Here is a 9,206-nt window from a genome sequence, read left to right on the forward strand (position 1 = left end):
CGGGTCTGCCTGCTCAGCCTCTCTCTGTGGATGGGTCTCTGCCTCATGATTATCCGCCTCCTCCTCAGATGGCTCTGATGGTGTGTCAAGCTCGGAGGGGATGTCACCGCCAGATCGTATCATCAGCTTTAGGTGCTTATAGCGTCGCTTGCTGCGACGCTCAGATCTCTCATATCGGCGCCGGTTGCGGCGCTCCATCTGGTCTAGCTGCTGAAATAGGTGGTGCACGAGGTGATAAACTGGCTCTGAGGCAGGTGGAGGTGCAGTGGTAGTAGCTGGGGTAGCAGTAGATGAAGAGTGGCCAGCTGAAGGTGTAGCTGTCTCATCAGGGGTAGTGAGGAATAGAGGTCTGTAGTCCAAAGCCAGAAAGTTCCTGCTGTGAGGGATAATCTTCTTGCATTCTGCAGCAGGTGGCTTCTCATCAGCATCCTCCCAAGGCACGTCAGCTCGACGGCCAAGCAGAGTAATCAGATATGGAAAGGGGAGAGTGCCTCTGATGTGGACCCTGGCCATGTAGTACCAGATGAATCGTGGCAGGTACAGGTCCTTACCCTCCATCACACACCAGAGGAGGGTGATCATAGCGGCAGGTAGCTCCGTCTCTTGAGTACTCGGCATAATAAAGTTACTCAGGATCTGGTGCCAGAGCCGAGCCTCATCATTTAAGTATATCCGCTTGATTCCCTTAGGCATGGTGGTGTTCTGACCTATGACCCATGGGACAGTCGGGTCAAGGGCTATCCTTGTCTTGACCGCATCCCAGTCAAACTTCATGAAGCGCATGTCCTCCTCAGCCTTTTGGTAACCATCAAGCTGATCGGATTTAGGCTGAAGCTGTAGAATATCCTCAATGGCCTCTTCAGTGACCAGTATCTGCTTCCCTCTTAGGTTCACTGCATCTAGGGAAGTTTTGAAGTAATTGCAGTAAAACTCTCTTACCCAAGAAGCATTGACCTCTGTCAGATTTCTCTCCAAGAAGAACCAACCTCTTTGTTTGATTTGATCGGCGGTGTATTGCTGGAGTTCTTCCAGAATTTTCAGAGTCCGCTCCAAGTACAGGTTCCTGGAGGTTGCAAACACCAGATACTTCAGCTCACAGTATCTGTTTGCAAACTTTATGGGATCAGTGGCAGGGAGTAGCTGGTCAGCCTTCTCCTACGGGGTAAAGTGTTTCTCCCGCCAGGAGTCATCATGCATGATGTCCAGGATGGACATAGAGGATTCTCCTCTTTTCTGTTTGCCAGTTGTTGCCTTTCCTTTTCCTTTCTTTTGGGTGTCAAACATCCTGAAAAACAGAAATCAAGGATATAATAAAACAGGAAAACAAGTAGGCAAATAACAAAATAAGCACATAGTGGCAAAAGAGCAGTATAATAATGAAATGAGTTGAGTAAATGTGCATTACGGATTGTATAGGAGTTAGAAATCTGAGAAACATTTCACAATCCAAAATGTGATATAAATAGAATTCATGTTAATTAGGAAAAATTATCATCATGCCTTGGTTAGAAGGTTAAAGAGAATAGTGAAAAACCAAGAAGAGATGTTGTGAAAGTTAGGTTGGTTAGGAATGAAAAAGAGGTTAGGAAGTTGAAATCAGTGAATTAGTAAAAAGAAGGTTAGAGTAAGTGGTCTGATGATCATTTTCTAAGTAACAAGAATTTACAATTAGAAGCTACAGTCAACTCACATTCAAACAAGGAAGTTGATGATGATTCATATAAATATGTAAATAGCAAAAAGTGGAATGGAATAATCCAAAATGCAATTTATTAACCAGGAAATCGAAAAGAATAAGAAAGCTTACCCGTACATACATGAATTGGTTTGGTAAAAGCTGAGTAAAGCAGAATTCAAATTGCCAAAACCAAAACATGAATGAGAATCAAAATAGTTTACAGAAATTCGGGCAGCATTCCGGCTAAAATTGGATGTTCCCGGAAAATAAACAACAAGCAGAATAGTTCATATGAATTAAAATAAACTGCAAATAGATATAAATAATATGAACATGAAAGAGCAGTCGCAATAGCAGCATGAACAGTAAGAACATCATATGAACAATACTTAGATCACAGCAACAGCAGAATTGCGAAAATTATAAAACAAGTAGCAAGAACAGTGCAATTAAACAGGCCTAAGTCCACTAACCACATCCTAGGCTACCTAACCACCTAGAATCCACTACAACATACATATCTAACTAGCCTAATTTTGAACATAAATGGAAAAAAAATTTAAATAACTGCGAATGAAAGAAGAGTGGCGTTCGGTGGAACCTGGTATGCGTATGAATGAAAGTGGGGCAGAGAGATGGCTAGGGGGGTGGTTGCGGTGGTGGCTGACGCGGCGTTTGAGGGGATGGCGCGGCAGTGGTGGCTGTTTGGAGGCAGGGGGTTCGGGTAGGGTAATGGGGGTAGGGGGTTAAGGGAGAATGATGGGAGAGGGTGGGGGTGGTAGTGGTTGGAAGCGCGGCAGTGATGGGCGCGGTGGTGGAAGAAGGGCGAGGGGGGTGGAAGAAGAAGAAGGAAGAATGAGGGGGAGGTGGCGTTGCGGTGGGGTCTGGGGGGGTGGTTGCGGTGCGGCGGTCGGAGGTGGTGGCTGGGAGTGATATTGGTGGTTGGGTGGTGGAGGGTTGCAGAGAAGAGAGGAAGGAGAAAGGGGTTGGGGGGCGTGAATGGTTAGGGTTTCGCGTAGCTGAGGGGGTTAATGAATTTGAATCCGCGCGATCGCATGGCTGGGGTGGGATGGGGGTTGGCGCGATCGCATGGAGTGGGTAAAAGGGTGATTGACGCGGTCGCGTGAGGCATGCGACCGCGTCGCTGGAAATTGTGCGAAACGCACAATTCCAGCGTCGTTTTAGCGCAACTCTCTGTCTCCACTGGGGTTCTATGATATCCACGCGACGCGATCGCGTCGCTCACGCTATCGCGTGGGATGGGTGTTGTTCAGATGACGTGATCGCGTCAAGGACGCGACCGCGTGGGTCGTTTTGTGCTAAACGCACAACAGCCACACGATTCCAGCCCAACTTTCTGGGCGTTGGATCTTTACGCCGATTTCCAGATCACGCGGCCGCGTGAATGACGCGGACGCGTCGAAGGTGGTTTTCGCAACTGACGCGATCGCATGAGCAATGCAGTCGCGTCGCACGCCTTCCTTTTTTTTGTGCAATTATGCAATTATGCAGTATGCAATGCTAATGAATAATATTCAGGTTCAATTGAAAAAGAATAAAAATAAATAACACGAAATAAAACTGAAAAAGAAACGACCATACCATGGTGGGTTGTCTCCCACCTAGCACTTTTAGTTAAAGTCATTAAGTTGGACATTGGATGAGCTTCCTGTTATGGTGGCTTATGCTTAAATTCATCCAGAAATTTCCACCAATGCTTGGAGTGCCAACAGCCTCCGGGGTCCCAAACTAGGCATGTAAAGCTTCTGAGCAGCTTCAAACAGATTCTCAGGCTCCCGGTGTGGCGAATGTCAGAACAGATTCCAGGATCCTAAACTTTGCTTTTAAATCCGCCTTCGTCTTGATCTCCATTTTTCCATCCGGGCGGTTTAGAAATTAGATTCTCACCAAGATAACCAAACGTTTTTCGAGATCCCTTCGATTGAACATGATGCCAATCCGTGTACTTCGAGTTGAAGCGTGGAACCTTATTGAACCTTGTGCACCAGCTCTGAGTGCGAGCCATTTCCCTTTTACTCTTAAAGCCGCAGAGAGCTCTAAGCTGGCCATCTGTTTCAAGCAAACCATATTCAAGTGGAAAAGTAAAGATAAAGGTTAAGAATTGTACCCACTTGAAGCTTGTATTAGGTGGTAATGGCCTTGGGATAGGTGTTTCTAGTGGTTCTGTAAGCTCTACTCCATTGTGATCTTTTGTGAATTCCTCCACTTCTTTGCAAACTTCTTCGCATGCATCTGTGTCCTGATCAAAGTCTTCAATGTCTTCCTCATCACTTAAGTCATAAGCTGGAGGTTGAGAGAAATCTACCTCCGCATCTTCTTCGTATTCACTTGGATAAGGTTCTTCAATCTCAGATAATTCATTTGCGGATGCAAGTTCATTACTAGGAGAACTTGACTTGTGACTATCATCATCAAGGAAACTTGCTTCTTGGATTATTCCGTCTAGTTCTTCATAAAAGACTTGCCTTGGGGGTTGTGCACTATCCTCCTTAGCATCAATTATAACGTCTTTGATAGAATTCTCCACAATTCTGGATTCCCATGGAAGTTCAGCATCTCCTAAGTCTTCAACCAACTCTTCTTCTTCTATAATGACAGCTTCCTCTACTTGTTCCAGTACGAAGTCATGCTCTATTCTGTCCACTGGAGTTTCTAGGATCTCCTTCATGCTACGCTCTTCATTAGATTGTCTACACAGGTTTGTGGAAGGTCCTTGAATGTTCGAACGTCTAGAAGATAATTGACTTATTGCTTGCTCCAGTTGATGAAGGGTTGTTTGAAGTTGATCTACTGTTTCCTTGAGGCGAACCTGTGATTCTGGAGGTGATGGATTTGGACATGGTACATAGGGAAGTGGTGGTGTTCGGGGGTAATTGGACTGGGATTGGGGTAAATAAGGATCATACGGTGGTGAATGGTGAAAATGAACTTGTGAGTGTGGTGGTTCAAAGCTACGTTGAGAGGGTGGTCTATAAGCACAGGGTGGGGCTTGTTGGTAGTTACAAGGATGTCCACCATATCTGTCAGCTTGGTATGCATTGTAGAATGGCCTTTGTCCATGATATCTTGGAGGGTGTTGTTGCCTAAAGGGTTGATCAAATCCTCTTGGCTCCATCCATCTTTGATCTCTCTGACCTTGATGCATATTCTTGTTATAGCTTTCATTCCTTTCAACAATATCAGAACCAAACTCAAAGCGAGAGGGGTGAGAATTCATAGTAGTTAATAGAAATAGAAGGAGAAAATAAATAAACAAGCAAAAGAAAAATATTTACAATAACCAATAATAAGGCACACGTTTGCAATTCCCCGCAACGGCGCTATTTTGACGTTAGGATTTTTGCTGGTAAAGAATTTTATAAAAATATTCGCGTTGTAGATATAGTTTCTAAACCGACAGAAATCCCTTCGTCAAACGTTTTGGTTGTCACAAGTAACAAACTCCCTAAATAAATTGATAACCAAAGTATTCAAACCTCGGGTCGACTTCTCAAGGAACTGCAGGGAAGTATATTCTTATTATTGGTTATGAAGATTGTAAATTGGGGTTTTGAAAGTAAGGAGAGATAGTGAATTTAAATTGCAATTAAAATAAGTAAATGACTGTAAAATAAACTTTTGGTAAGGTATGAGAAATTGGAAATCATATCCAAGTTATCCTTATCAATGGTGATGAGAATTGAGTCTTAATCCCACTTAGTTAGCCTTTGCTAAAGCAAAGGAAGATCAAGTGGATTAATTAGTCTGATCTTCAGGTTCTAGTCAATTCCTAAGAAAGGATTGGAATTATTGAAGTTCAATTCAATTAGCAAAGATAACAATTATCGATCACGTTGAGTTTGATAACTCCTGAGTTACTGATTTCTTAACCAAGACCAAAAGGGGAAAAGTAAATCTACTCGAATAAAAATATCTCAGGTTGGAAGTAACAGTAACATAAACAAAAGAGAGCAATCATAAACTGAAATACCTCAAATAACATTAAGTAAGAGAATTATCTGTAACATAGAGAAGTTCATAAATTAAATTGAGAAGATAATAAAAAGGAAAATTGAACCTGATAAAAAGGGATAATCATGAAAGTGAGTGATGAGCGGATATTTTATACGCTTTTTGGGGTTAATTTCACATAGATTTTAGTATACTTTAGTTAGTTTTTAGTTTATTCTCATTAGTTTCTAGGAAAAATTCATATTTCTGGACTTTACTATGAGTTTGTGTGTTTTTCTGTAATTTCAGGTATTTTCTGGCTGAAATTGAGGGAGCTGAGCAAAAATCTGATTCAGGCTGAAAAAGGACTACTGATGCTGTTGGATTCTGACCTCTCTGCACTCAAAATGGAATTTCTGGAGCTACATGAGTCCAAATGGCGCGGTTCCAATTGCTTTGGAAAGTAGACATCCAGGGCTTTCCAGAAATATATAATAGTCCATACTTTGCTCAAGGATAGACAACCTAAACTGGCGTTCAACTCCAGTTCCATGCTGCTGTCTGGCGTCCAGCGCCAGAAACAAGTTACAAAGTGGAGTTCAACGCCAGAAACAGGTTACAACCTGGCGTTGAACGCCCAAAACAGCCCAGGCACGTGAGAAGCTTTAGTCTCAGCCCCAGCACACACCAAGTGGGCCCCAGAAGTGGATTTCTGCACTATCTGTCATAGTCTACTCATTTTTTGTAAACCTAGGTTACCACTTTAGTATTTGAAACAACTTTTAGAGATTTATTTTGTATCTCATGACATTTTAGATCTAAACTTTGTACCTTTTGACGGCATGAGTCTCTAAACTCCATTTTTGGGGGTGAGGAGCTCTGCTGTGCCTCGATGAATTAATGCAAGTATCTCTGTTTTCCATTCAAACATGCGTGTTCCTATCTAAGATATCCATTCGCGCCTAATTATGGAGAAGGTGATGATCCGTGACATTCATCACCTTCCTCAATCCATGAACGTGTTTCTGACAATCACCTCCGTTCTACATCAGATTGAATGAATATCTCTTAGATTCCTTAATCAGAATCTCCGTGGTATAAGCTAGAATCCATTGGCAGCATCCTTGAGAATCCGGAAAGTCTAAACCTTGTCTGTGGTATTCCTAGTAGGATTCTGGGATTGGATGACTGTGACGAGCTTCAAACTCGCGAGTGCTGGGCGTAGTGACAGACGCAAAAGGATAGCGAATCCTATTCCGGTATGATCGAGAACCTACAGATGATTAGCCGTGCGGTGACAGCGCACCTGGACCATTTTCACTGAAAGGAAGGATGGTAGCCATCAACAACGGTGATCCTCCGACACACAGCTTGCCATAGGAGGGACGTGCGTGCGTGAAGAAGAAGATAGGGAGAAAGCAGAGATTCAAAGGACAAAGCATCTCCAAAACTCCAACATATTCTCCAATACTGCACAACAAGTATTTAATTCGCACTCCTTTATTTTCCACTATTTAAACTGATAAACATAATTGACTTTCTGACTAAGATTTACAAGATAACCATAGATTGCTTCAAACCAACAATCTCCGTGGGATTCGACCCTTACTCACGTAAGGTATTACTTGGACGACCCAGTGCACTTGCTGGTCATGTGTGCGAAATTGTAAGAGAGTAACAATTTTGTGCACCAAGTTTTTGGCGCCGTTGCCGGGGATTGTTTGAGTTTGAACAACTGACGGTGAATTTTGTTGCTTAAATTAGGAAATTTTTGTCTTTTGGGTCAGAGTCTTTTATTTTCTTTTCAAAAAAAAATATCCTTCTTCAAAACAAGTGTTACATTTATTGCCCAATTGGCTAGAGTGTTGGTTTATGTTCTTGATGATTGGGCACCAGTTTTATTAAAAATCTTTTTCAAAAAATAATTTTTCTATTAAATTCTGTGCCAAACTTTAAGTTTGGTGTTTTCTTGTTGATTTTTCTGTGTTTTTCGAAAATTTTAGTTTGGTTTTCAAAAAAAATTTTAAGTTTGGTGTTCTTCCTTCATGTTCTTGTGTTCTTGTGAGTCTTCAAAGTGTTCTTGAGTTTTCCTTGTGTCTTGATCTTAAAATTTTTAAGTTTGGTGTTCCTTGGTGTTTTCCCTCCAAAATTTTCGAAAACTAGGAGCATTGATCAAAAAAATTTTAAATCTTGTGCTATTTTATTGTTTTTCTCTTTTCTCACTAAATTCAAAAATATCTTTTCTCTCTATTTCTAAAACAAATTTTCGAAAATTATTTTCTAAAAATTCAGATTTTTTTTTCAAAATTTAAAATCTTTTCCAAATCATATCTTTTTCAAAACTTCCTAACCACTTTCTCTCTCCTCAATTTTTTCAAAAATATTCACCTATTTTTTTACTTTATTTTAATTTATTTATTTTCTAAATAAGTAAATAAATAAATAAATAAATAAAAATAAATTTTTTATTTGACATCATCTCCCTTTCTCCATTATGGATCTAAGTGGAAATGAACAGTCCAGGAGGACTCTGGGGTCATATGCTAACCCCTCTACTGCTTCATATGGGAGTAGTATCTGCGTACCCTCCATTGGAGTCAGTAGCTTTGAGTTGAATCCTCAGCTCATTATCATGGTGCAGCAAAGCTGCTAGTATTCCGGTCTTCCACAGGAAGAACCTACAGAGTTTCTGGCACAATTTTTACAAATTGCTGACACAGTACATGATAAGGAAATAGATCAGGATGTCTACAGACTATTACTATTTTCGTTTGCTATAAAAGATCAAGCTAAGAGGTGGTTAAATAACCAACCTAAGGCCAGCATAAGGACATGGAAACAGCTGACAGAAAAATTCCTGAATCAATACTTTCCCCCAAAACGGATGACACAGCTAAGGCTGGACATCCAAGGCTTCAAACAAGGAGATAATGAATCTCTTTATGATGCCTGGGAGAGATACAGAGAGATGCTACGAAAATGCCCCTCTGAAATGTTTTCAGAGTGGGTTCAGTTAGACATCTTCTATTATGGGCTTGCAGAAGGAGCTCAGATGTCTCTAGATTACTCAGCTGGTGGATCTATCCACATGAGAAAGACAATTGAAGAGGCTCAAGAGCTCATTGATACAGTTGCCAAGAATCAGCATCTGTACCTAAGCAGTGACCCTTCCATGAAAGAAGAGGTTCAAACAGTAACTGCTGAACTCAGCCCTGTAAAACAAGCTGCTGAATTCAATCAGCAATTGGACTTTCTAACAAAGCAGTTAGCCGAATTCAAGGATAAACTACAAGAGACAAGGATGGCTAATATAAACATGGAAGTACAATTAAAGCAAACAAAGCAGCAGCTGTCAAAACAAATAACAGAAGAATGCCAAGCAGTTCAATTAAGAAGTGGGAAAGCACTAAATGCCCCACTTCAAGGCAGCAGGAAACCAAGAAATGAGCAAACCACCCAAAATCCATCTGAGGACAATAAGAGCCCAGGGAAAAATAATTCTGGCGCTAAAACGCCAGAAGTTGGGTGGAAGGCTGGCGCTGAACGCCCAGACCATGCTCAAGACTGGCGTTCAACG

Source organism: Arachis ipaensis, chromosome B6 (assembly GCF_059453495.1).
Source record: "Arachis ipaensis isolate K30076 ecotype BB chromosome B6, ASM5945349v1, whole genome shotgun sequence".
Lineage (NCBI taxonomy): Eukaryota > Viridiplantae > Streptophyta > Magnoliopsida > Fabales > Fabaceae > Arachis > Arachis ipaensis.